Here is a 26,676-nt window from a genome sequence, read left to right on the forward strand (position 1 = left end):
TCTGACCCCTCCACAGTAGTAAATTGTTTAACTTCCATGTTGGACTCCAGCCTGCTTCTTCAAATTGGGGGCATGCCGACTGAAATCTACTGTATGTTATATACTGTCTGTGGATAAGTACCTCATACAACTCATCTTTTAAATAATCTAAATGTAGTACCCCTCTAAAGTTGGTCACATATTATTTTATTGTTAGGGTTAGGGTTAAGATGTATTTTGCAGCAGGTTTTAGAATATTCTACACCTTGAATGTTCTTGAGCGTATACAATCCTGTTGTCATTTGTGTATTGGGTTGCCAGATGTCAGTTTGTCATTAACCAATTAATGCTTATCAAAGATGAGTCTCTTAACCTAATGGGTTTCTAGCAGGGTGGGACATACAAAAAGAGACGCACATCAAACGAGTATACAAAGAAAGAGACGTAGAGCATGTGACCAAGCAGAAGAGGAAAGTGATCACAGAGACGCTAAATATTGTTTGTGCGTTAATAAAGCCTGTTAAACATACTTTGTTCATATTGTCACAGGCAAGAGGTTTGTATCAGTCTGTAGCTTTGTTAAAACTGCAGAGGAGTGTGTTTGAAGCTATTTTCAGTCAGTGGTTTGCAAAGCTACATAAACTCTGAGCATGAGGTGAGCTGTCACTAGATTGCTCGCGCTGGATGGAGCAGTGACTGCGTGCGTGTGAAATATGGACACTGAGAACTGTGATAAACAAAACATTTGTAGTTTAAAGACAGACAGTTTATTAGTATTTGTGAATTCTGTGGATATTTTACTTCTGAGGCTAATACCAGAGCTGGCGCAGTGGAAGTGCTCCGGGACTCGCCACTGCATGTCGCAGGACCCAGACTTACATCTGCCCAAGGAGAGTGTCACCTCCTCCTCTAGCTTTGACAGAGTTAAACACGGTTGTTCAAAGTTTTCTAATATTTCCAAGGAACAGTGAGTAAAAACACTACATGTCTCAAGGTTATCAACTTAGCTCCAACACTGTGCGCCAATTGGTACCATCAACTGAACTGAACTGAAACATACAAAAAAACTGTATTATTCGTAAAGGTGCTGTTCACCAAATCTGGAAATAAATACACCTGTGTTGATGCATTTAATTTCTGTTGTTTAAATTCATTCATACTCTATCACACTGTGTACATTTTGCTTTTATTCAGGGCTAAAGTCTTACTTCAGTGTTGTGCATGGGAGTTTAAAAGCTCACCTAGCAGTACAGCCTCATAATGGTCCTCTCTACACCTTAGCCAGATTTAACTGCCAATAGTAGATACATCCCAGTTTTACATTTTAGTAGACCCTTTTTTAGAAGTGTGTTCCATATGTTAAGAGGTGTGTTTAACAACTTTAAACAAAACTGAACTGAGTAGGTTGGCGACATAAACTATCCCTTTAATTAAGATGGAGGAAGACTCTGCACCACATTTACCAGGAAAAGTCCCTGTCTGTTTACTGTAATGAAACTATTTGTATTTTTGTAGTTTTTCCAAAGGTATTTTACATACATGATGTTGTAAAGGATTTAATCCATATGTCTCTCTAAAAGGTAAGTACAATATGCATGTCCTGTCATGGAGGCCGTGGGGATAAAACCTGCACCTGTAGTGCTATAAGACAAAAGGTCACATGGTACAATTCTATATGTAACTGTTGTCTCACTCGGGTTTAATCTGGCATCCATGCAAGTATACATGTAGATATAAAGCCACTCCTAATTAGTCCACCTCGGAGCCCATTGATCTGTGCATCAGAGACTTACGTGCAGTCTCTATCAATAGTATGGATCGCAGGGGGGAACAATACCAATACACATCTGGATGCCAATTAAGCTTTTGTCTCCACGTTGCGATGCTCTGCTGGTCTTGCATGTGAAATGAAAAGGAAAACCTGTCATCACCTGCATTCATGCTTTGTTTATTCATTTATTTATTTATTCATCTGTCATTAGTGATCCTGTGTGTGGGGAGATCAAGCTGCCATCAATTGCCTTGCTCTAAATGGATTTTGCTCATTTGACGACGTGGTCTGATTTCTTTTGATTTGGTTGGAATTGGCACAAAAAAGCCACACATGCCTTGATTAGTAATGGCAGGAGCAGTCTAAATATAGGAATCCCAGCTACAGTGGGGGTAAAGTTGGGTTCCCACAGAACAGCAGAAAAAGCATTTCCAACACTGCCTTTGAACTTCATGCCTATGAATTCTTTTTAAGTTTAAAGCTGTGGTGCACCCCAGTTCTTGTGGGCCTTTGATAGTGTGTCTCTTTGACTTTCAGATCAGCGGGAGTGTAAGGTGTGAACGTCAGAGGGATCAGATTTATATAGCACTGCAACGTGAGAAACGGGGGACCCAAGCTCCTCATGCTTTATTGTCACTCTACCTGAAAAGGAAAAAAAATCAGGCAAGATGTGGGCATCAAAATGCATCACATTCTTTTCCAACACTGATCTTCCGGTCTAACGTGGAAGCTTGTATTCTGTGTCATGCATAACGTGATTTGGAGGTATCTTTGGCATGGATGGCAAAAATCCCACCTAATCGCGTTTCATAAATGTCAGGAAAATTTGGAGGACAGGGGCCTCTGTGACCGAGCGGCTGCAGAGGAAAAAGGCTCAGCTGGGACGCGCGGAGAACACTACGCGAAAAGGTTACACGTTTTACAGGGATTGTTGCTTTTCACCAATTTGACATTTCGCTCTGATGATGATGACTTTAATGTGAGTGATGTGATAATGTCAAGGATCTCCTGCACCGTGGATGACTGAGGAGCGACATTCAAGGTTCTCGCTTTCAAATCCATTCAGTATCAAAGAGGATTCACCTCCCACACACATACATTGCAAACAAGAAGCATACAAACACAAGCATGAACCGATGCAAAGGCATACAGCTGGCAAAGACACAGTGAAAACCTTGCAAGGTGGCTCTCTGTAACCTCCTGAATTTGGACGGCACATTAATGCACAGTGCCGTTTTTTATTTCCCCTGAGAGCTTCACCTCTCTTGATACTCACTGGGTGCCTCCCTGGTGTACAGATGAAAGATTTGCCTATAGTCCCAAAGGAGTGGCCCTGACAAAAATCTATCCGAAGCCAACCTTTTTTTCTCACTGCCAGTGCAATGAGAGTGCAGATTTTAAAACAAAAACATGGCCCCTCCATGCCCTATCTGTCCTCGGGTTTGTTATTGATGTGGGATCGCCTGTAACTGTTGTAGACTGCTGTGTTCCAGACAGGAATTGACTGTAACCGTGGTGAATCTGCCGCAGTTTTTCTGTTGCGGCTACATCCATTAGAGTTGGAAGTAGCCCCTTGGGTGTTCCACAGAGAAAGAACAAGCAGGCTTAAGGATCTCCAAAATTAAGCAGCAAGAAGCCACATTAGACTAAAAGCAGCTTGACAAGGAAAGTAAATCACTATATGATTCAAAATCCTGCTGAGAAGCCGAACTCCTGTGAGATTGCCCTTCACTGAGATCCAATTCTCCCATCACAGCCGTCACTTTGACCAGTAGAAACACAGAATGATCTGCTGCCGTAGACAACTGTATGACAACAACACCTCAGTGTTTTTAATATTTCCTCTAGGGATGTTACCACACAGAGTAAAAGGGGGAAATGATGGTGTGAAACAGCAGAGGCACTTTGTCAACCCGCTGAGTTAACCTTACTGTCATTAGCATCAAGCTAGCAAACAATGGTACATCCTCACGGTCGGACATAAAGTAATAACATTAACAAATAGCGGCGGGGCTTTTACTCACCACAACTGCAGAGGCTCCCAGCTTCATTTGAAACAAACTTCATTATAGACGGTCTGTTATTTATTAATCCCTCTGTGTGTTTATATATTTACTTTTTATCCGCTCCATTGTCTTTGTAAAGTTAACATATCGCACCGTCATTTCAAACTCAACACTTGCTTCAGATTAAAAGCCCCTTATAACCTCAGCTAGAGAATCCCTCCATTTTCTAAATAGGCATTTATTGTGAAACATTTGTAGGAACTTGGTTGTGGAAGATAGAGTAGCTTGAATGTTTGCGTACGGTGCTTCAAATGTAGCTCCTGCCATCTGCTCACGCTTTTTGGTGACTACAACAACATGTCGGCTGGCACATGAACACATACACAGTGACTCAGATGATAGTAAAAGTAATAAAAATAGGACAAGAATAACCCGATGACATCACACACGCGGTGAAAGATGACCGGGGATAATTGGTGAGTACCAGCGTGTAGCGTGTACCAGGCATAATGCAAGTCCTGATTCTGAAATATGTCTGTCAGCGAGTCCTACTCCACCTATTTAGACTCCACGTAGACAACGGCAGCATTTCTCCGACCACGTAGCGAGCCACAAGCTCCGTGGCTTCTTTCAGACTGATAGGTTTAACGTTATCTCCGTTATTAGAACCAAACGACAGTCGTTGTTGTTTCGGAGCTGAAGGACCAGCGTTCTAAAAGTAACAGAAGTAACTGATGGCTTGTTTGAAAACATACTCAAGTATGTGATTACTCAAACAGCAAACTAACGCGTTAGGTTACTCGTTACTGCAAAAAGTAATCACTCGTTATACCCAACTCTGTCCAAGAGTGTGTTGCAATTTAACCAATGGATACAAGTGTCTAAATAGAACCTTAACAAAGCTTAATCATGCTTTAGTCACAACAATTGCAGAAAGACAAAACAGATAAGGTAGCTTCAATTCAAAGACACTGATGAAGTGATGAAGTTGGGAGATCTGCTAAAATATCACAGTTACCTCAGCTGAGTGAAAGAGGTTCTTTTTTCCTCAGCCATTCACTGGCAGTGCAGGTCAGTCTGTTGGTAAATAACACCATGACATACTTTTATTTTTTTATTTATTTGCAATGACATTTGGCACAAACATTCATGGTCCCTAGACACTTTTTGACACCCATACCCAACAGTTAACTACTGATGAAACTGAAAACTCAAAAATCAAAGCAGTAACAACTTTAACAACTTTTTCTTGCAAAAGTAGAATGTGACACACATCCATATTCACTGAATTAATGATTAAAAATGAGCTTTACAGTGGATTTTAAGGGCAGTCAGAGTGCTGCGTATTCAAATTAAACGGCCGGTTTGGGATTCAAACTGCCAAACTTCTCGTCACAAGCACTCTAATACTTCATATTTCTAGGCTACTGTCCCCAGTGAAACTGCTTTATGAATGAATAATGCACACACACACAAAACGAATTAATATCAAATGGTTCTCCTTATGGAGCAGGGACACAGGGAAAACAAGAAGCTCAGGAGAATAGATTGAAATGTGCTTCTTTATATTTAGCCACTTGTAAGGTGAAGCTCTTTACCATTAATAGCCTCAAATAGGCTAACAATTTGCCCCTGTTACCCGCTTATTTGAATTACATTGAGACGACTGAACTTCTGTCAGTGCAATTGATGTTCCTTACTTACTGCAGTTCAAGGTGAGTAATGGCAATCTTCCTCCCCATTGCTGTTTCTCTCCCCATCCCGTAATGGCTCCTCTGAGAGCCATAATGGCATCTGAGATGGGCGGTCGACTGCAAATACCCTCATCTCTTTGTTGCTTATGGAAACTGGAGTGACATTTTAGACCCTGTGCAGAGATCTGCTATCTGAGCAGGGAAAAAAGTACCTGTGGCACAGGTAAGATAATAGACATGATGCTACATTCTCCTTCAATAAGCAGTGTTGGGTGTGATTAAGTAATAGGCCTGTCAGCTGCTCTAATTACACTTTCCAAGTACCTTGTGCACTCTTTCTCTTTCCCTACCTTTGAAAGGCTATTTGGCATCACTCTCATCCAGAGGGAGGTTGGATGATCCAAACATTTCTGCCTTATTTTTTTCAAGGGTCTAACCTGTGCTCAAAGGACCCACCCCCACCAGGAATAACGGCTGTTGGAAGGTAGACACGTTTGAAGTGTAAATATCCCACAGGTCAAAGACTGCAACTGAGAAGTCAGATAACAGCGTATTTTTATCCTTGGAAAACAACTTTGATTTATTTCACACACTTTATTCTTCCGAGCCTGCAGACAATGTTAGGGATCTGCCAGCGGTGGATATGAGTAATTTTTCTTTTTTTTTTATGATGTTGGTTTGAGGCTATATTAAGAGCAGGCAGCTTGCGAGAGTTTTCTTGGTAAACAAAAGTCAGCGGGAAGGTCTGGAAGTTACAGAGGCTATCCTGTAAATAAAATATCACAGATTCAGGACCAAAGTGGACAAAAAAAATCTTCCACTTGAATCTGGTTTCTGTCATTAGCGTCTCCATTGTGAGGGTCGGGAATGATGCTGAATTATCCAAACAGTCAAAGGCTAACTGCTTTCAGTGCATGGTGTTTCATTTTAAGAGATACCATCAATGCTCAGTGTCTATGATCTTTTCAAACTCTCAGCAGCCAGTTAAGTCAAATATCCCATTATTCCAGGAAACTTGTTGTGAAGCCGATCTGTGGAGACATGGCTCATTTAGTATTCATTAGAAGGGCTCCCAATGAGCCTAAACCACACTCATTAGGCTGAGGCTGGCCCAAAGTAAATGTTTGAGGCTAAATATTTAAAGGATAGATCCAGCTAATTTCAATGCAGGCTGTAATTTCCGAGTTTTTGACATAATGATTGCTGATTTTGCTAAAAATATCTTTCACTTAATTCAGAGTGGAACCTTGCCAATTACTTCAAGGGAAAATTAATCAAAACAATCCTTTACACACAATTAGGCCACGTTCCCATTACAGGGTTTAATACTCAATTCCCATTTATTCCCAAGATCCGATCTTTTTGCTATGCTGTTCGGTCTTGCTTGAAGTGACCCATATCTGACATCAGTGTGAATGAATCTCTGCCCTGACACGCTTCACATGCAACCAACCAATAACGTCTCACACATGCATGTTGGAACAACAATAGAAAAATGTCACATTTGGGAAAAAATGCTTTATCTCTTGAAGATGAAGCAACACAAAAGCCATAGCTATAGCTCTATGAGCAGCTATTGCTGGTAGCTCTGTGGAGAGAGAGTGGATTTTGGGACACGTGGGGCCACGTTGTGGAGGGTTCCATGGAGAAACAGGCACAAGCTGTGTGGCTGATCATGACATTTAATAGTCACAGAGATTAAATATGCTCGTATCACAGATCCCAAACTACACATAGTCTACTGTATATTAACACAGGACTGTTATAATTATTGAATTTATCAAATCAAAGACTTGAGGTAACTGGGACGTTTGGATTCTCAAAATAACATCTTTACAGATGTGAAGCCCTGACTATATCTGGCTGATCTTTAATGAAAGCTGTTGTCTTGATTTTTTTCCCTCTGTGTTTGACAATGTTTTTTTTTTTTCATTTATTTATTTATGTATTGGAGGGGACAGTTCAGCTCAGCTGATTTACATACAGCAGCAAACTGGTATGATAATGATGTACATGAGAATTCATTTAAAATGGAGGTTGAACCATGAACAGAAATTACAGATCACCTGTAAAGCTTTTTAATAGGCTACTCTGTCATAGTTAAAACAACTGGAGACTGTGAACTAACTGATAAATGGGTCTGATAACATTTTTAATGAGTCAGAATCAGATCTAACAGGATGTGAATGTTTCTTTGACTTCCTGTACAGATTGAAGGCTGCTGAAAACTGTCTGACTGCCCCTTACTGCCACTGATCTCATCCACTTTCCACATGTTATGCCCCACCCTTAGGCGGCCCTGTGGGCCGAACAAAACTCCAAACACTGGCTACGGTTACATGATGGCTTCTCATTCGGAATGAAATAAATCTGAATGAAATCATTCGGAATTAAAGTCTTTCCAGGTAGTTTACATGGGAAATATTCATTCCGAATGAGGGTTTACACGGGAGATCAGTTCAATCGCCTTTATTCAGGTCTGCGCAAGGTTTGGGCCAGGGAACGTTTCTGATTGGATAGGGGGTGGGGCGGATGTTACGTGTTTACGTTTACCGGAAGAAAACACTGTAGTCCTCGCTCCGGATAACAAGATACTTGACGACGCCGTTCTTAGTGCCTTTTTCGGGCGTGTTTTGCTTATATTCTTGAAGCAGCAGTACGACAACAACCTTGTTCTGCTAATGCTTCATCTGTTGAGGAGGAGAAGAGAGGTAGAAGGTCGAAGAAGGGAGAAAGAAGACCGTGCTGTGGCGAATGGAAACCGGTGAGTGCAACAAGTCCGACTGCTCTATCTCAGCCCGTTGCTATGCAGCCCGTTGCTATGCGTGCTATATACGTCATCGCGCCAGAAGGGCAAGGAAACGAGCATGCGCAGAAAGACCGGAATGAACTTAAAGAGGAATGAGTGTATACATGCACACAAAATTCTTTCATTCGTAATGACAACCGGAATAAACCACCCCCTTTAATTGGATTTAATTTGCAATCGGAATGACTGTTTTTCAATCGGAATGACCGTTTACATGACCACTTTTAATCGGAATGGCCTTTCATTCCGATTAAAAGTGGAATTAAACTGTGCATGTAAACATACTGACTGACCCAAAATAATCACATGAACACCTTTAAAACAATCAAATCCATGGGATTTATTGGAAAAAAGCGAACAAGACAACAAAAATCCCTCTGTGAGAGGCAGCAGGACCAGCAGTCCACACACCAGAGCCTCTCTCCTCTGCTGCTGGCACAGGAGCGCTTAAGAACTTCCTCCATGCCAGGTGTGCTGCACCTCATTAAGTAATGCAGCACACCTGGGAGGGACAAGGGACAGCAGCACAGAACACATACACCACGTGAGGTGCAGTTTATCTGAAACGAGCCTTCTGACAGAGGACTGAAGCTGCTGCTGCTCTGCTAACATGTTGTATTAGACGTGTTAAATCAAGAACAGACTAGTCAGCTATTGTTAGTTAATATATCATACATATTTCTGGAATACACAGTGTACACATGTGTAGCAATGGGTAATTAGACATTGGTGTCTTACTGCACTGTTAGGGTTATTGTGTTGAAGAGACTTGTTTAATTACTTTTTGGAATTAGCCCCATAAGCATACTGGGAAGCAAGGCCATGGGTGTCTGGAGTCAAATAAAACTGGACCATGAGGTAAGTTGGGAAACAAGAAAAAAGTGCACAGATTGTAAGTAATCAAGGGGGAAAAAATAATTTAAGGAGCTTTTTATGATATTCAGAGTGTTAATTATAGCAGCAAACAATTATTTTCTATGTAAAGATATAGTGAAATAATGATGGCCAGAGCAGAGATTGAAGTAGGGCTGGGTATATCTACTTGATACCTTTAAATTATTGACCAAAATAGTCAAACAGGTTTTTAGTCCCAGACCATCCTGACTCACCATAGAATCAGCAAACTTTCTGCACTCTCCAGAGCTGCTCTTTACACAGCTAATGGTCACTTCCATGTCTGCCAGGTTAGCACCAGCTGACATAGCAACAGTAGCTAACATCCAGCACAAAGCCATTAAACAGTTCCAACAAACTCACACTGACACAGAAATGGCTCAGCTCTGGAAATAACCCTGTCAATAGCCATTAAGGTCCTGACACACAAAGCGGACGTTTGGCCGTTCGTCAACGTTGGGCTAACTACAGTCAAGATGGTTTCCCCTGTCTAAATGACAAATACAGACCACCGCCATCTGCTGGTGTGAAGAGTTATTTCCTCTCACGCAGGCGCAGAGCATACATGCTGTTTCGCCGTCGGCTGTAGTCTTTGCGGTGTGCTCACATGAAACTTTTTGGCTGAGGTCTGGTGACATGAGGTGATGCAACAATCACCTTTCGTTGCAGCAAACTCTTTGAAGACGGATTGGTGTGTCTGGGCCTTAAGGTAACATTAGTTATGTGATGCTAACAGTTAGCCCTGCCATACAGTCTCTGCTGTGGTGAAGTTGAGTATGGTGTATTTTACAGGGTTGGCAGTTCAGCATGCCAAGATGTTTCCAAAACATTTTAAAGTACTGCTTCACTACAGGCCACTTCATTCATCTCATGGGTATCAAATGAAGCACTCCACTGGTATTGGTATGACTTTAAGGGTAGGCCTACTGTTGTTGGCAAAGGTATTGTCATTTTTTAAATGATACAAAGCTCTAGAATGAAGTAACGCTCCCTCTGTTGTTGTTGTGATGGACAGTCTGGCGATGCGTGCATATTGTGAGTCCTACGTGTGAGTCCAACTGTCTAGCTAATTGCCGCTACTCTGCACTGCGCTTACATGGCAGTTACTGCTGATATCAGGATGGTATTGTCACGGAAGCATAGCACTGTCCCTCTGGTTCCCCCCCCAGGGTAACATTGTTAGCTCTGTCAGCTCTGTTGCCATTGTTAGCACTGTTTGCACTTTTACCACTGTTAGCTGCTAGCTGCCAGCTCCACCACCTTCATGTTCAGAGTTGTGTGCAGAAATGCTGACAGTGAAGTGAATGAAAATCCCAAGAGCAGAGCAATTGCAAGACCAGGCAATAGTTAGCTTACAGTAAGAAATACACAGCGTACTCTTGGTTTAATTTTCACAGGATGCCCTGGTTTACAACTAAGCTTTTAATAGCCGAAATATTCTTCGGGGCTTTTGTGCCAGTGTTCCTGTTCCATAACCCCCTCAGCTAAACACCATTATGGAGGCAACAACCCAAAGAAAATAAAGTGTGACCTACATGGAGGAGAGGGTGAGTGGACTCAGCTCCCCGAGGTGTATGTGCTGGCCATGCAAGGCCCCCTCCTGCTGCCATACATTACCCATCTAACCACCTCTTTCCTAAATTACCAGCAAAGAGCACTCAAGACATAAGAACCTTCAGACCTCTGAGGAGCATAATTTATCAAATAATCATGGGTTTAGTCTATACTCTGCTCATGTTTCAATGCACACCAAAGCTGGGAAATAATATATTTTACAGTGGCATAGCAAAGTAGTTTCTCTGGGTCTGTGTGGGTGTATGAGCCATTAACAGGCTTGCCTTTACTCTAACCCTTCCTGTGGGCATGTTACAGTGTGCAGTGTACAGCTGTATTATTGATAACAGATTAGCAGGCCATGTACTATCATGAATCCATGCAAATAAATCTCCAAAATGAATGAAACTCAACATAGTTTTTCATTTTCCCCTGTGGCAGCACGACCATGTCACTCAAGGCCAAAGCTGATGTTAAGCTGGTAGAGATGAAGTGCTGTGGGCAAAGTTAATGTCCAGACACCTTAATAAAGTTGGACAGTTAGTTCAGCAGTGAACAATACTGCAGCCGATAAAATGTTATGAGCTTTAGATTAACTTTACAGCAGTTGGCTTTAAGTGCACAACCTTAGCTGTATTCTAATTATTAAAAAAAAAAAGGGCTGGGACCAAAGTGGAGGACACGTAGTGTAGCAGATGGCATTATATAAGTGTAAAAATAAAGTGGCACAAATTAAAGAAATGATCTGGTAACAGTGTACAGGCCATCTGCACTGGGGTAAAAAAAAGGTCAGCCTTGTAACTGTAACCTTGGTGATACACTATTTACATTCAATGCCAATGACAGCATTTATATGCATACTCATATTCTACTTTTATACCAAATATAACAGAATTCCTAGTTAGATATGGGTCATGAAAACAGCATATTCTGTTTGGATATTCTGAATGGAGCATGTTCTGATTTAGACATGTGGGATATGCCAACATTTTTGGGGTTTTAGGAGCATTCTCACATTGCTGCTAAGGGCTGCCTTGTTGCGTCGGTATGTGACGCTGAGGACACCTGACAAGCATCAATATTTGACAAGTTGGGAGTGAGACTGAGTTGGAAAATTTCCTTTTCGTTTGCCATATTGACAGCTGAATAGGAATATTGTCTTTTCTGGAATTGCAAAAACAAGAATATGCTGTGTATGTAAATGTAGTCATATTTGAGGACCAATGCTTTTACAGTATGTAGAAAGGCAAAAACTAAAGCTATTAAGGTCCAGTGAGTGGAGTGTGCCTCCTGTCACAGACCTGTGTTATAACCTTCATCATATTTTTATTTGCCATAACCACTATCTCTTTGTGTTGAGCAAATATAGTAATACTAGAAAGCGCACATTTTAAAAATGTTGGCATTGGAAATGGGAAAAAACATAATATGAGGTCTTGCAGAGTTATATTGCTGTTCTCGTTTGGCAATGTAGGCTTGAGTCAAATTGAACTTGAGCAAGACACTGAATCCAAAATTGCTCCCACTGTGTGTACGGACGAAAAAAAAATATGTTACACCAGACCACAGTATCTACCAAATTAATGTAATATGTGTTGTTGTTCATTAGAGGCATCTATCGTCTGAATAGTTATTTCAAGATATAAGGTGTTCATTAAACAGCGATGTTATGCATACACTTTTGTTATGGCAGACATTTTAATATGTCAAACACAGGTGTAACTAATAGCATTAATAACAGCTGCAGAATAACCGTAAACTATTACCAAATATAGATTAATATTAATAGCCTGGTATTGATGTTGCACATATTCACTTCTCTAAACTTTGCTGCCAGCCATCCTTCTGCCCACACAGCCTGGAAACAACTGCAATTTTACAGTGACCTTCTTAAGTGTGTTTCAAGCTACAGTAGCAGTATTATTGCCTAGGGTTGTTTGAGAGTGATAGAGTCAGAATTGCAGGAAACAGAGGCTACATTGCATGTGCTGATCAAATTTGTCCAATCCTCTCAGTTCTAGTGAAGTCTCCTCTCTCTATAGGGGAAACAGCTGCAGCGAGGGAACCAAGGATGCTTTGGAAGCATATCACAGAGCAATAATCTTAGGGTAGGAAAAATCACATTGCGGCGTGCAGTGAATTAGCAGATACTGAACTTCAGAGAACAGCAGTTTGTGGTGTCTGCGGTGCAGCTGGAACTGAATTTAAATTTAAGAGAAAATCATGCAGCTTCCAGTTCACACCATATTTATCCAAACACATATGACAGGCCCTGATTTAAATTTCAGAAACTGATAGCAGTATACATTAACATATCTTCATCTGTTATCAATAAACAACTTGTTCCACTGAGATACAAGGGATGAAGTCTGAAAATGTGCACCACAGTTACCAACAACTGTTTGTTGTGGTTCATCAAAACCAGCTTTTTTCACCCTGCATTTTAGTTTTGGACAGTTTCTTGTGTTCGACATCCCACAGATTAATATTTCATCCATTGCTTGGGGCTGTGTAGACACTGTTTCCCATAACATTGCACAATAGGTTGTAAAACCTCACACAGATGTGTGACAGCTGGTGGCATCATCCTGTTTAGTGTTTCCAGCAAAGCAGATGCCTTTTCAATACACTTAAAGAGAGCCAAAATTCACAGCTCTCTGCTGAGGTTTAGTTTACTCAGACAAATTGAATGTTTCCTCACAGCCACAGTAAATTTTCCCAGGCTAGTGATAGTGAAGGATGCTTATATTGGTGTTGTACTGAAGTCTAACACATAATATGAAGTTCACAAAATAAATGTAGACAGTGACTTTATTGCCTCACTATCACCCTGCAGAATAAGAGGATGCCTGGAAATCTCAATAAACGTGCAACCCAAACACCAAGACAAATGTTGGCATTGTACAGTTAAGCAAACCATGGATGTGTTAAATTTGCACCTTGTAGCAGATACATTGAAACTTCTCACATTTCAACAACACTGTGGTTAACATGTGTTTAGGTTTAGGCCCAAAAACCACTTGGTTGTGGTTAGGAAAAGTTATCATGTTATGCCATCATGTTATGGCTTAAAATACCATTTTTTTGTGGCATAGTCCCAGCTGGAGTGGCAGCAGTGTCTTAGTAAAAATCCACCACTTTTCATGACACTTTCTATGGTGGAAACACAGTGATGGTTCACTGAAAACACCCATATCTGATAAGCCACTAGAAACGCAGCAATGAATTGCTAAAAAATAACTGGGCTGTGAATGTGATCTATTTATTATTAAGCTATATGATAAGTAGGAGACTTTTTATAAGGTAGTGCTTAGCAGAAACACACTCTTAGCAGAAAACTAAAATTACCCGTTGTTTATCTCTGTGAAGCCGCCAAGTTACAGTTTACATCCATGTCTGTGAAAACATGTATACTTCATACACCACTTTACCCAGCAGCACCGAAGATCTATACTATTCAATTCAAATCTATACAATACAATACAATTCAGTGTCTGACCAAATGTCTCCCCTTCTGTGTCTGAGTTATGATGTTGAGTAATGGCCATTAAAGTGTTTTTTGCAGAACATTTTGACGTCACAGGGAAACTGACCTTTGACCTTTTGGATGTAAAATGTCATCACACCATAATTTTATCCTATTAGACATTGAAATTGCATCATAATTAGTGCGTGAATTCTTGAGTTATGGCTAAAAATATGTTTTTTTGGGTCACAGTGACCTTGACCTTTGACCATCAAATTCCAATCAGTTTATTCTTGAGTACAAGTGAACATTTGTGACAAATTTGAGGAAAATAACTTAATTCCCTTTAGAGATATCAAGTTCAAGAGAATGAGAGGGACGCAAGGTCACAGTGACCTTGACCTTTTCCCACCAAATTCTAATCAGTTCATCCTCAAAGTAGATGTTTGTGACAAATTTGAAGAAATTCGCTCAAGGCAGTCTTAAGATATAACGTTCAAGAGAATGAGATGAATGCAGGGTCATGAGTTTCTCTGTCCATCTGGGTGAATTCTCCTCAAATGTGGCCCCTCTTACCTGTGGGGTTCCCCAAGGCTCCATTTTGGGCCCTTTATTGTTTTCTTTATATATGCTGCCCCTAGGTTCCATTCTCCGTAAGCATAATGTTTCTTTTCATTGCTTTGCAGATGATGTCCAAGTGTACCTTCCTTTAAAATTAAAATGTAAGGACTCTCTGCAGCCTCTGTTAGCTTGTCTTAATGACATAAAAACTTGGATGGGCCTAAATTTCCTGAATCTAAATGATAATAAGACTGAGGTTATTGTATTTGGACATCCGGAATGTGTAAATGACTCTGTTGGTGCTCTGGGCCCCTTGGCTTCCAAAAACTGTTCTTTTATTAAAAGCCTTGGTGTCACTTTTGATAGTGCTTTTAAGTTTGACAGGCAAATTGGTTCTGTGGTCAAAGGTGCTTTCTTTCAGCTTCGCCTGCTCGCCAAAGTAAAGCCCTATCTCTCACCCAAAGACTTGGAGAGAGTTATCCATGCCTTCATTACGTCTAGGCTTGATTACTGCAACTCTCTGTATGTGGGCTTAGATAAACGTTCTTTGCGGCATCTGCAGCTAGTGCAAAATGCTGCTGCTCGCCTTTTGACCAGCACGAAAAAACGTGACCACATCACACCGGTTCTGGCCTCTTTGCATTGGCTTCCTGTCCGCTGCAGGATTGACTTTAAGATTTTGATGTTTGTTTTTAAGATATTGAATGGTCTGGCCCCCCAGTACTTAGTTGAACTCATCCATGTTCACACACCAGCTAGAGCACTGAGGTCATCAAATGAGTTGCTTCTAGATGTCCCGATATCTAGGCTCAAAACTAAAGGCGACCAAGCCTTCGCGGTGGCTGCCCCAAAATTGTGGAACAGCTTACCACTGTATATTAGATCTGCCCAGACTCTTGAGATATTTAAGTCGTTGCTGAAGACCCATCTTTTCTCGTTAGCATTTGACGCATGTTGAGCCGAACATTGCCGATGTATGGACTGTTTTTATCGAATTTTGTGCCTATTGTGCACTTTATTTTGTTTTCTATTGTTACTCTTAATATTTATATGTACTGTGTGCTCTAATACTGTATTTTTCTATTTCTATAGTTGTATTTTAATACTTTAGTGCTTTCTAGATTGTACAGCACTTTGGCAAACCTCGGTTGTTTTAAATGTGCTATATAAATAAATTTGACCTTGACCTCGATGGTGACCTTGACCTCTGACCTTAACCACCAAAATCTAGTCAGTCCATCCTTGACTCAAAGTGGCCCTTTCTGCCAAATTCCCTCAATGTGTTCTTGACATATCATATTCACTATAACAATAGGACATATGGACAGACAATCCAAGAACATAATGCTTAAAATTCACTCTGCAGTGGGAGCACAGCCTCACTCAAAATCTGGTGCTTGGGCAGTGACTTCCGGCATCAGAAACCGTCGAAAAAAGGCTTCCTTTAATGTCAGCATGATGCGTGGCTGGTTGCTGTTATAGTTTAACAGTGTCGGGCGGCGTTGGGGGAAACACGGCGGGACAAGGACGAAAGTTAAGGTCCGATTGGGGTGGTTGAGTTCAACAAACGCCAACTTTCATCTGAGAGAGCGGTGTTTGCGTCCCATAAGCCAAACCCTGTTCTTTCTCCTAAACCCAACCACGTGCTTTTGTTGCGTAAACCCAACTGTGTGTTTGTTGTTAAAGGTTTGTGGTGTTGTACCGATGTAGTGCGTTTAGTTTGAAAGAGACTGTATGTAAATGTTACATTTTTCGTGAAAACAGAAGTGTATCCTGAAAGAAGACAATGCATGTAAAAGGCATAACTTGAAACGGCATACTCAAAAGTCAACAACCAATGCACCCAGGCTACCCTGCAAGCAGTATGTGGACGTGGAAGGTCCATGACCCAAACATCAATATGTGACGAGGTTGGAGTCAGAATGTGTTGGCAGGGGACACGAATGTCTGAACCAAATATGACAATTAATCCAATAGTTGCACAGATATTTCACTGAAAAACACAAATGTAAATGGTGGTACCAGAAGAGAAAAGTCAGGGGATCATCTATGTCATTATGACTCATCCTCTGAGGATCATGAATGGCTCTATAAAATTGCATGATAATCAAGTTAATCACTGTTGAGATATTACAATCTGGACCAAAGTGGTGATGATGGCAAACAGTGGCTGCACGCACAGGGAACTCAGTTCAGCCAGCATCCCTGTACACATTATATCTGTCACAATTTATCTGTTGTACAGGTCACTAGTTACTAAAGTGCATGCTTGTACTGCAAGTGATCTACACGTGTCGACATGTAGTACACTTGCACTGCAGTATACAGAATGTAAATCAGGATAGGAGTGTTTGCAGGAAACCACAGAAATCTCCAGATGAACTGTATCTGTAACTAACCTTCTGTTAATGCTGCTGCTATACCCACAGCTCTGAGCCCGAGGCAGCATACTTTATTTAAAACAAAAGAGGAAGCCCATAGAAGCCAAAGATAATTGTGGTCTCACTAATTAAACAGCTTTAGCTTGATGTATCGGAAAATGCTCAGCTTTTATACCACCGGGCGCTGCTCGTTAACTAATCCATACCACAGGAAATGCAAATGTTGTTTCCTGTCTTGCTGCCGCAGTGGAGAATTGAACACTGCGGTGGAAACCTTAGCCAGGAAAGCAGTAATTACATTACTCACATTATTGTAAACTGATCATGTGTGGGGAAAAAAATTATGTAGGAGGGGAGTTCACCAGAGGAGTGGACCGAAGATTCAGAGTTCAATTTGATGTGTTTCATTTTCTCCTCTCTGAAAAGAAGCTCTGGCTACTTGATCCATTTCAGCTACAACTGCTTTCCTATAAGAGGGCAGACCTGACTTCTTTATGAGACCAGAGATGGCTTCATTGGCACACTCTTACGTATAACACCATTATATGGACACTCCTAGGCTTTTTACAATGTTTCTCTATAGAACACTTGCAACTTGTGCACAGAGCCTTCTGCTGTTCACTGCTGAAACTTTAGCAGCTCTTTCAAGTAGATGTTGTGAACTGTTGGCTGCCAGTGTTTTACTTCTCAATATAATGCTCTATTTATGTTGTGTTTTTTTAACCTCAGTGTCAGGTCCATTGTCTAAAAGTGCATGCTGTACCGCTGATTTACCTTTCAGACTGTCCGTCCAAGAAAAACAACAGCATTGGTCATTTGTTCAGACATTGTTAATGTAATATCCGGAATATGTGCAACCTCTTGTGTCAATGCTAATAATGGCTGACCTCAGACAACACTGACAACTACTGTCTTTGAGAGGCTGCAGTGCCAACCAAATCATGTCAGCTTGTCAGGAAGGGGGCCAAAAAATGTATCGAAGTCAGGCTAAATTTTGGCATGGGAAAAACTTGGCATGGTCATATTCACAGAGGTCTCTTGACCCTTTACCTCTAGATACTGTATCTACATGAAAATTGGTTCTATGGGAACCCACAAGTCTCCCCTTTACAAACATGCCCATTTTATGCTAGCTCCATGCAGTTTGGGGCAAAAATGATGCAATTTTTGAACAACTTCTTGTTTTTCTTTCCCAGCTTTGATCAATTTCGATTCATTTGTGAATTTATTAATATATGCTTGTATGTCAAAATGTCCTAAGGCTTTAGTACATCCTCTCTGTATATTTAAGGAATTGTAATCTTATATTTAATTATTTTGTTTTGTTTTGTTTTGTTCTTTGCCTCATTTCTCATTTTTTAGATAAGTATCTTTGTCCTTTTACCAATATTACTTTTTTTTTTTCTTTTTAAAACAATATTTTCAAATGCACAAATGGAAACCTGACACATTTTTGGAGCAGCTTTGATTTGAGCATCTGTTAATAAAAACAAATATTGATACTGAAACTTTTTTTTTCTTTTCTTGGAAACTTTACCTTGCTGTATGAAATGACCTATTCTGACCTCTGGGATATTCATTGCCTCATGAAATTCTATAACTCCAAACTAAAGACATCAGGCATTCAGAGGATCTATGGCTTTTATAGGTATACTGACAATAAGGGGGTTTCTCAGCAGTTCACAATCTAATTCCAAAATCCAAAATTCACACTTTTTACAGAAATTTCCAAATGTCAAAAGGTTTTGATAGCAAATCACAGTATGGATTTTTCTATGGTGTTACTCAAGATCTTGGTGTCTTAAAGGGGAACACCAGCTAAATTAAGAATTTCAATATTGTTTTTCCATGACCAAGGAAAGTTCAATCAATACTTGAGAACATGAGCTACTCTCTGTCAAAGCCAGAAACCAGAGAACTAAGTCTCAAACTTGTAATGTCATAGGATATAAACTCTGGAGCTGCACCATGTACAAAGAATAGGAGCCTGATTTTATGAACCTACAGAAGGTTTGTTTCCTTTTTATACGCAAATTTATTCTATTGAAGTTCTCAGTTCTCAAACAGAAAAAAATATATCCATATACAGAGAACATCCCCCTGGGTGCTGTCAGTGTGAACATCTTTCACCATTCATTGTCCATGGAGCAGGGAGAGAGTTGTTCATGTTTAGTGATATTTTTGGACTGTCTTAGACCATGGAAATATGTGTATGAATTTTGAAAAAAGGCGTAGTTCCCCTTTACTGTGGTATTTCGAGGGCATTTTGAACCATTTTTTAATCAAATCCTTTTTGGTCAAAGGTGGTAAAATTTAGTACTAAATCTGTGTAACAATGGTATCAACCCTAAAATTGCTGCAACAACTTAAGAGACATATTTGAGCATGGGAATGGCCATCATATACAGTACTTCCATCAGAATGTTCTCAGGCCCTATACACCCTAAACTTTATAAGTTTTAAAAGGTGCCTAACCACAACACAATTTTTATTAAATATTTATGACTACAAAAACATGACATGCAGTGCTAAGCTGCATCTTATATTTATCTTCAAATTCCCTGCTTTCACATAATGTATACCACTTCTATGTGGCATATACTGTTGACCTGCTAAATATTGCCTGTCCCCCCAGGCAAGAAGACAAAAATGGGTCCATGGTATGGGGATAAAGGAGATTAATTAGTGAGCTTTAAATAATTCTTTTAATCAAGTGCTTTTAGTTCCCTAAACCTGACCACACCTTAACCATAGGTTTCAAATCAGCCAAAGGGCATGTATTATGACTATTTTGTTAAATACATTTTAAGACTTAAGTGCAAGAGCTACAACATTTGGTCACATAACATTTTCTTCCTCTAAACTGGTTAAATAGGTAGGAGAAAAAATATTTAAACTTCTAACCAATACACTGCTATTACAACTACTGTGAAATCCCCCCCAGTTAAAACAGGAGATGTTGTTGGTATCTACAAGACTCAAAGGTGCTGTGTGAACTCTATTTATCAGCCTCCTGCTGAGCTCAACTGCTGCCAGATGCACACAGGAGAAAGAGTGCGCATGCTGGTTTGAAAAACAATTCATAAACAATTGGTTTTAAATTCATTAAAGCAGAGGTAATCCGAAAGTACTCTCTTGAGCAAACCAGCTCAACTCCCATCCTCAACATGCCAGGAAATGCAGAGGGCATGAATGATGAAGCTAAGGATAGAACAAGAAGAATCAGAATTTCTCATTAGAAATACACTTCTTTTTCTTTCTTGTTTTTCTTTTTCTTCTTGTACCAAACTACAACAACAGTGTAAGCAGTATAGCACACACATGCTCCCTACAATGATCAGCATCTGAATGGACCACAGTCGCTGCAGGTGCAGCAATTTCAACACACTTCACATTTTGCTTCATTAATTCAGAAAATGCCACAGAAAGCAACACTGAAAAGTTCAGTAATAAGCTCATTATTTGTGTCACCAACGCCATTAAAGCACCACATTTAAAACAGTAGTTATAGCTGTATATTTGTCCTTCAGTGATATTAGCAACTGAGCTTCCAGCTATTCATCGACCGAAAACTTTGCTCATGAATTACACATTAAACACTGTAACCGCCATTCAAAAGACCTTGCCTTCTTTTTTTAGGAAGCTATTATGCAAATTTATTTCCAACATTTCTGACCCGTTTATCATTTCAGTGTAAGTGAAACGGCTTTGATTGGTCAAATATTGGTTCTGAACTGTGATGTGCTGTTTACCTTCAGACTCCGCTGAGCCACTTTGGAGCCCGGCGCTGTTGGGGTTTTTTTTCCCACCGATAATGAGGCCTGTGATTACCATCTTAATAGGCATTAATAAGAAATGAGTGATGGCACAAGGCACATTTGCAAACAGTACACAGAGAATGGAGTATCAAGGAATTAAGCACACTTGGGAAGGGAGCTATAATCTCATGAAAATTCAATTAGCCCACTTTAGAGATGGATTATGCACAAGAAATAAAATTAGCATGATAGGGTGAAAAACAAGAGCATATCATGAAATCAAATAGCAGTTGCCACTCTGACATTCACTCATACAGTTTCACAGTTGCATTGGCCCTCATGTTTTCTACATGAAACATAACACAAAGTCCTGTAGCAGTCCCCCCTGACTGTCCCCCCCCCCCCCCCCCCCCCCCCCCCCGCACCATTCATTCCTGGAAAAGTGACAAGGCTTCCATTATTAACTGCTCATAATTAACTCATCAAAGAAGTTTAATTCATTTACTGTAAACGCAACACTTACACAATATTTCATTAAACTCTATGCAGCTGATGCCATCTGTAGGATGAGCATGAAAGTGTTTTTTGTATGGGGAATGTTGCAGTGTGTCATTATTATACAAGAAATAAATGTTACTGTGTTGTGGTTGCAGAAATGATCAGACAACACGTCTCACAAATTAGTCTCTTGAACTGCTCCTCAGACTTGTTAATGAATTCTCTGTAAGGTTCATCGGCTATTGATCACTCGCTTGAGTGACACAAGTCTAATTTTTCAACATTTACAAAAGTTCAGAGATCAGAGTCAGCTGCTGCACTTTGGTGCGCTGCTTTAATTTAACCTTTTTGAAAAAATAAATAAAACTAATACTCCGCAGCCAAGCTAGACGCTCTGTGTAATGCTCACTGGTAAAAAAAACCCAACCCAAATCAAAAGATGAATAACAGTTGAGGTCCAAAGTTTGATTTTAGTCCTTGGAGTGGTGGTAAAGAAAATGATAAACTGACTGGAATGTCTGGTGGTGTCAGTGTGGAGGTCTTTGGTTTTATATCATAGAGTTTTATTATGTTAAATTATAAAAGTAAGATATATGTGTGGAAGTATTAAGCTAAATTATGTGTGTATGTGGATGATGAAAGCATAAAGGCATTTGAAGACTTCTGTATCATAACCAGAGTTACAACTATTTATATGAATGCATGTACAAAATGTAACGTCAGTCCAAGCAAAAATGTCAACTTTCTGGTGCTGCAAGATGAAAGATTAGAGGATGAAGTCAGTCTGATTTATCCTCTGGAGACTATGAATGTCTATACAAAGTTCTGTGCCTATCCGTCCAGTAGCAGTCAAGATGTTTCACTGGATAGGTGAAAACCTTTTATCTGCTGATGGTGCTAGACAAAAACTTACTGGATCAACAAAGTCATTTGGTACATCATCTAGGAAAAATGAATATAGATAAAATTTTGTGCCAGTCCATCCAATATCCATTGAGATATTTTCCTGAATTAATAGAAATATTGACCTGCTGCTGAAAAGACAGGGGATGACCAAAATCATTAAGACTCTGAAGACCTTAAGAGCAAGATGTCTGGACAGCAATCAGATGGAATGTCATAACATTTTGTACATGCATTTATGTTCCCCAGAGGATAAATCTGACTAACTTTGGTGATCTCCTTACTTTTATTTCAGCACTACAATGAGGTTGATATCTTTGTGTTTGTAGGTAAATATATTAATGGACTGGTATGGCATTTGTGGCAGACATCAGGCTGATTTGTCCTCTGAAAACCATGAAGGGTTGAACAACGTTTTGTGCCTATCTATCCAGCAGCAGTCAAGATGTTTCACTGGATAGGTGAAAAATTTGGTGATCCAGTGAGTTTTTGTCAAGCACCACCAGCAGATCAAAGTCATTTGGTACATAATCTAGGTACCATGAATATATAGTAAGTTTATCCAGTATCAATTTAGAGATGTCAACATTGTGGTGCTGGAGGAAAGTCAGGAGATCACCAAATTCATTAGGATTTATCTTCGGGGGAACATGAATATCTGTACAAAATTAAATGGCAATTAAACCAATAGTTCTCTAGGCATTTTACTTGTAAACAAAAATTTACTGGTGTTGCCAAATGAAAAATCAGGGGATCACCAAAGTCAGTCAAAGTTGTCCTCTGGGGATCATGAACAAAGTACAAAGTTTTGTGCCAGTCCGTCCAGCAGCAGTCAAGATATTTTCCTAGATGCTTGATTAAAACTCACCGAAGTAATTTGGCACACCATCTAAGAACCATGGGATATGTACAAGATTTATATGTACAAGATAAATAGTAATTTTGGCCTGCTGCTGAAACATCAGGACCAAAATCATTAAGATTCAATCTCTGATGACTCTGAAAGTCTGTTGCACATTTCATGGAGGTCTGTCAACATATTTTGCCCACAAACACAAAAAAGTCAGTCTCATTGTGGTGCTAGAGGAAAAGTCAGGACATCAGCAAAGTTGTTTGAATTTATCCACGGGGAACATGAATGTGTGTACAAAAGTTCATGGCAATCCATTCAATAGCAACTTTTGAGATATTTTCATCTGAACCAAAGTGGTGAAATAACCGACAAACCAACACTGTGAGCTCAGTCACAGTGCTAATGTGGCTAAAGAAAGGAACTAAGATATTGCCTGATTGTTGCCTTCACATTACCTTAAATCATACTATGAAATCACAAGCCTCTGACTTTTATATATTTAAAGTGTATTTGGATGATCTAACCTAATACAGATGAGCTCCAACTTTTACAAACACATCTGACAGTTCTCATTTCAGCATCACACAGTGTGATCAGCATGTTCCATCAAAGCCTTTACTTTGTTCTTTTTCATTTAAAGGATGATACATTTCAAAATTATTGTCAGTGTAGCCACAAAATAGCACAGCCCAAATTAATTTCATATCGCTGTGGGTTTTTGTTTAATTGAACTAACAAAAATACCCAACAGAGTATTTGATGAAACACAAATCTTTTCAGCAAGATAATGAATTTACAGTAAAATGTCTTTAAAGTCATTGTTGCTTGTGTGTTGGGGCTTCAGTAAATCTTGTTTTGCTAATTAAGTGTAATGGAGAGGGGTGTTGGATGCAGAATTGACCCAATGCTGGTACTTAATTATCTAAACTAAGTTAGAAACCATCATGAGGGCATTTAGTGACATAAAATGGAAATTATGTGACCATCACTTAGCAATTATTGAACCACAGCAACATTGTTTGTCTGCAAAGTCAACAAGATAGACAGATACTTCAATGTGTCATTAAATATCTGCAGAGCCTCTTACAGAACCCAAAAAATTGTTGATTGGATGCTCAAAATCGCAGTGAGCTGATAATTAGGCTACTGGCGGGTCAACCTTTTCAACTGACAGCCTGAAGGAAAAGAAAAAGTCTCCTGGAGCAAAATTAAAACAGACTTCACAGTAAGGAGTTCTGATTTGTGTGATAATGATATGGACTGGGCACTTTCCCAAATTAAGGTGGTACAGTGCACAGTAGAAACATTTTCTTTTGGGTTGAGCTACAGCATGCAAAGCAGAGCCATAAAGAGGGCTGCAGAAAAACACTTGTCATGGTAGAATTCATTTGAAGTATGGTTTTATTACTGTATGTCCAAAAAGACATGTTTAGTAGGCCTACATAATCTTTTTTTCCATTTTCTCATGTCTTGTTTTTGTTGTGTATTGTTGTCTGGGGAATTGGGGAGTTGCCTGGAAACACGACAATAATCAGAGTCCATTCTGTTCACTGTTTTTAGCAGTTAAGCCTTCCAAAATGTATTTCTTTCTGACTCTCCAGACTAAAATGATCTGTGTATGTTGATGTCGTTCATCTGCTCTCTGCAGGTTTAAAGTACTCTTCTGATTCATGCTACAAACTAACCTGTATTTACAAAAGGTGTCACGATTCTCTATATCCATGATTTGATTTTTGATTTTAACATTTTTCTACAGCACCAATGTTACACTATAAAGTCTTCATTCATAAAGATCAGCAGATCATTGTTGTTAGAACCAGACTGTCATTTACACTTTCAAATTCTTCTTTTAAAAGAGGTACACGGTATCACGTGATATAACTGCCATTTTGTGAGGGGGTATGTACCACACTAAGTCTGAATGGTTTAACTGAATTTAGCTTTGGCAAGGCAGGGCAAGTCAAGGCAGCATTATTTGTATAGCACATTCCATATACAAGAGCAATTCATAGTGCTTTAAAGAGCGATAAAATATAAAACATAAGAAAAGAGTAAAGAAAAAAAGATGTACAAGATAAAGTTAATTACTAAATCAACATTATAGCAAAAGTGCAGACAACAGGTGCAAAGATGAAAATATTACATAAAATTATTTAAAACTGAGTTTAAAAATAAGGTTGCAGTCATTGCAGGGTGGAGTAGGCAGTGTTAAAGAGGAACGTTTTTAGCTTTGACTTAAAAGTGCTCAGAGTCAAGGCTTGTCTTTCATCCGGAAGGTTATTCCAGGTTTGTGCTGCATAATAACAAAACGCTGCTTCTACATCTTTTGTTCTGACTCTTGGGGCTATCAATAGGCGGGCCCCAGATCCCAGATATCCTCAGGGTCCTAGATGGTTCGTATGTTACAGGCATGTTAGAGATATATATGGGCACTGAGCCACAGAGTGATTTATACACAAGTAGCAAAAGTTTAAAATCAGTTCTGAATGCATAATGTGCATTAATTGGTGACTCTAAATTGGCTGTAGGTGTGAATGTGAGTGTGAATGGTTGTCTGTCTCTCTGTGTCAGCCCTAGGATAGTCTGGCAACCTGTCCAGGGTGTACCCTGCCTCTCGCCCAATGTCAGCTGAGATAGGCTCCAGCACCCCTGTAACCCCTAACAGGATAAGCGGTTACGGAAAATGCATGAACAGAAATGAATGCATAACATGATGTTAATTCCACTACAGAGGAGACTTGATGATAACTAAAATTAGGTATTGAAAAAAGTGGATATATTGATATCGGTATCGGTTACTGGTCAAATAAGTTGTTACATATCTGCATACTGGATATCAGCAAAAAATCCAATATAATGTATCCCTAGATATTTCATATCATCCCAACACCACACGAATGCAGCACAAGGATGCATAGGTAACTGGAACGTCTGCTACTTGCACTGTAAAGGCAAGGCAAGGCAAGGCAAGGCAAGGCAAGGCAAGTTTATTTGTAGAGCACAATTCGTACACAAAGTAATTCAAAGTGCTTTACAGAGCAAGAAAATGCATTAAAATCACAATACAAAATAAAAACATAAATAATCATTATAAAATGAACTTTAAAAGAGAAGAGTGCAGATAAGATCCTTTCAGTCATATGCACAGTGAAATAGAGCTGTTTTGACCCTAGATTTGAACATTGTCAGAGTAGAGGCCTGTCTCACATCTTCAGAAAGACTGTTCCAGATTTTAGCTGCATAAAACTGGAATCCTGATTCCTCATGTTTAGTCCTGACTCTGGGCACCAGCACGAGGCCGGTCCCTGAGGTCCTCAGAGTCCGAGATGGTTCATATGGCACTAACATGGCAGAGATGTACTTTGGTGCTAGGCCGTGGAGAGACTTGTACACAAGCAGAGCTGCTTTAAAGTCTATTCTCTGAGCCACAGGAAGCCAGTGTAGAGACCTGAGCACAGGACTAATGTGCTCGTACTTCCTGGTTCTGGTCAGGACCCGAGCAACAGCATTCTGGATGTACTGCAGCTGTCTTACGGCCCGTTTGGAGAG

This window comes from Epinephelus lanceolatus, chromosome 20, assembly GCF_041903045.1.
Source record: "Epinephelus lanceolatus isolate andai-2023 chromosome 20, ASM4190304v1, whole genome shotgun sequence".
Classification (NCBI taxonomy): Eukaryota; Metazoa; Chordata; class Actinopteri; order Perciformes; family Serranidae; genus Epinephelus; species Epinephelus lanceolatus.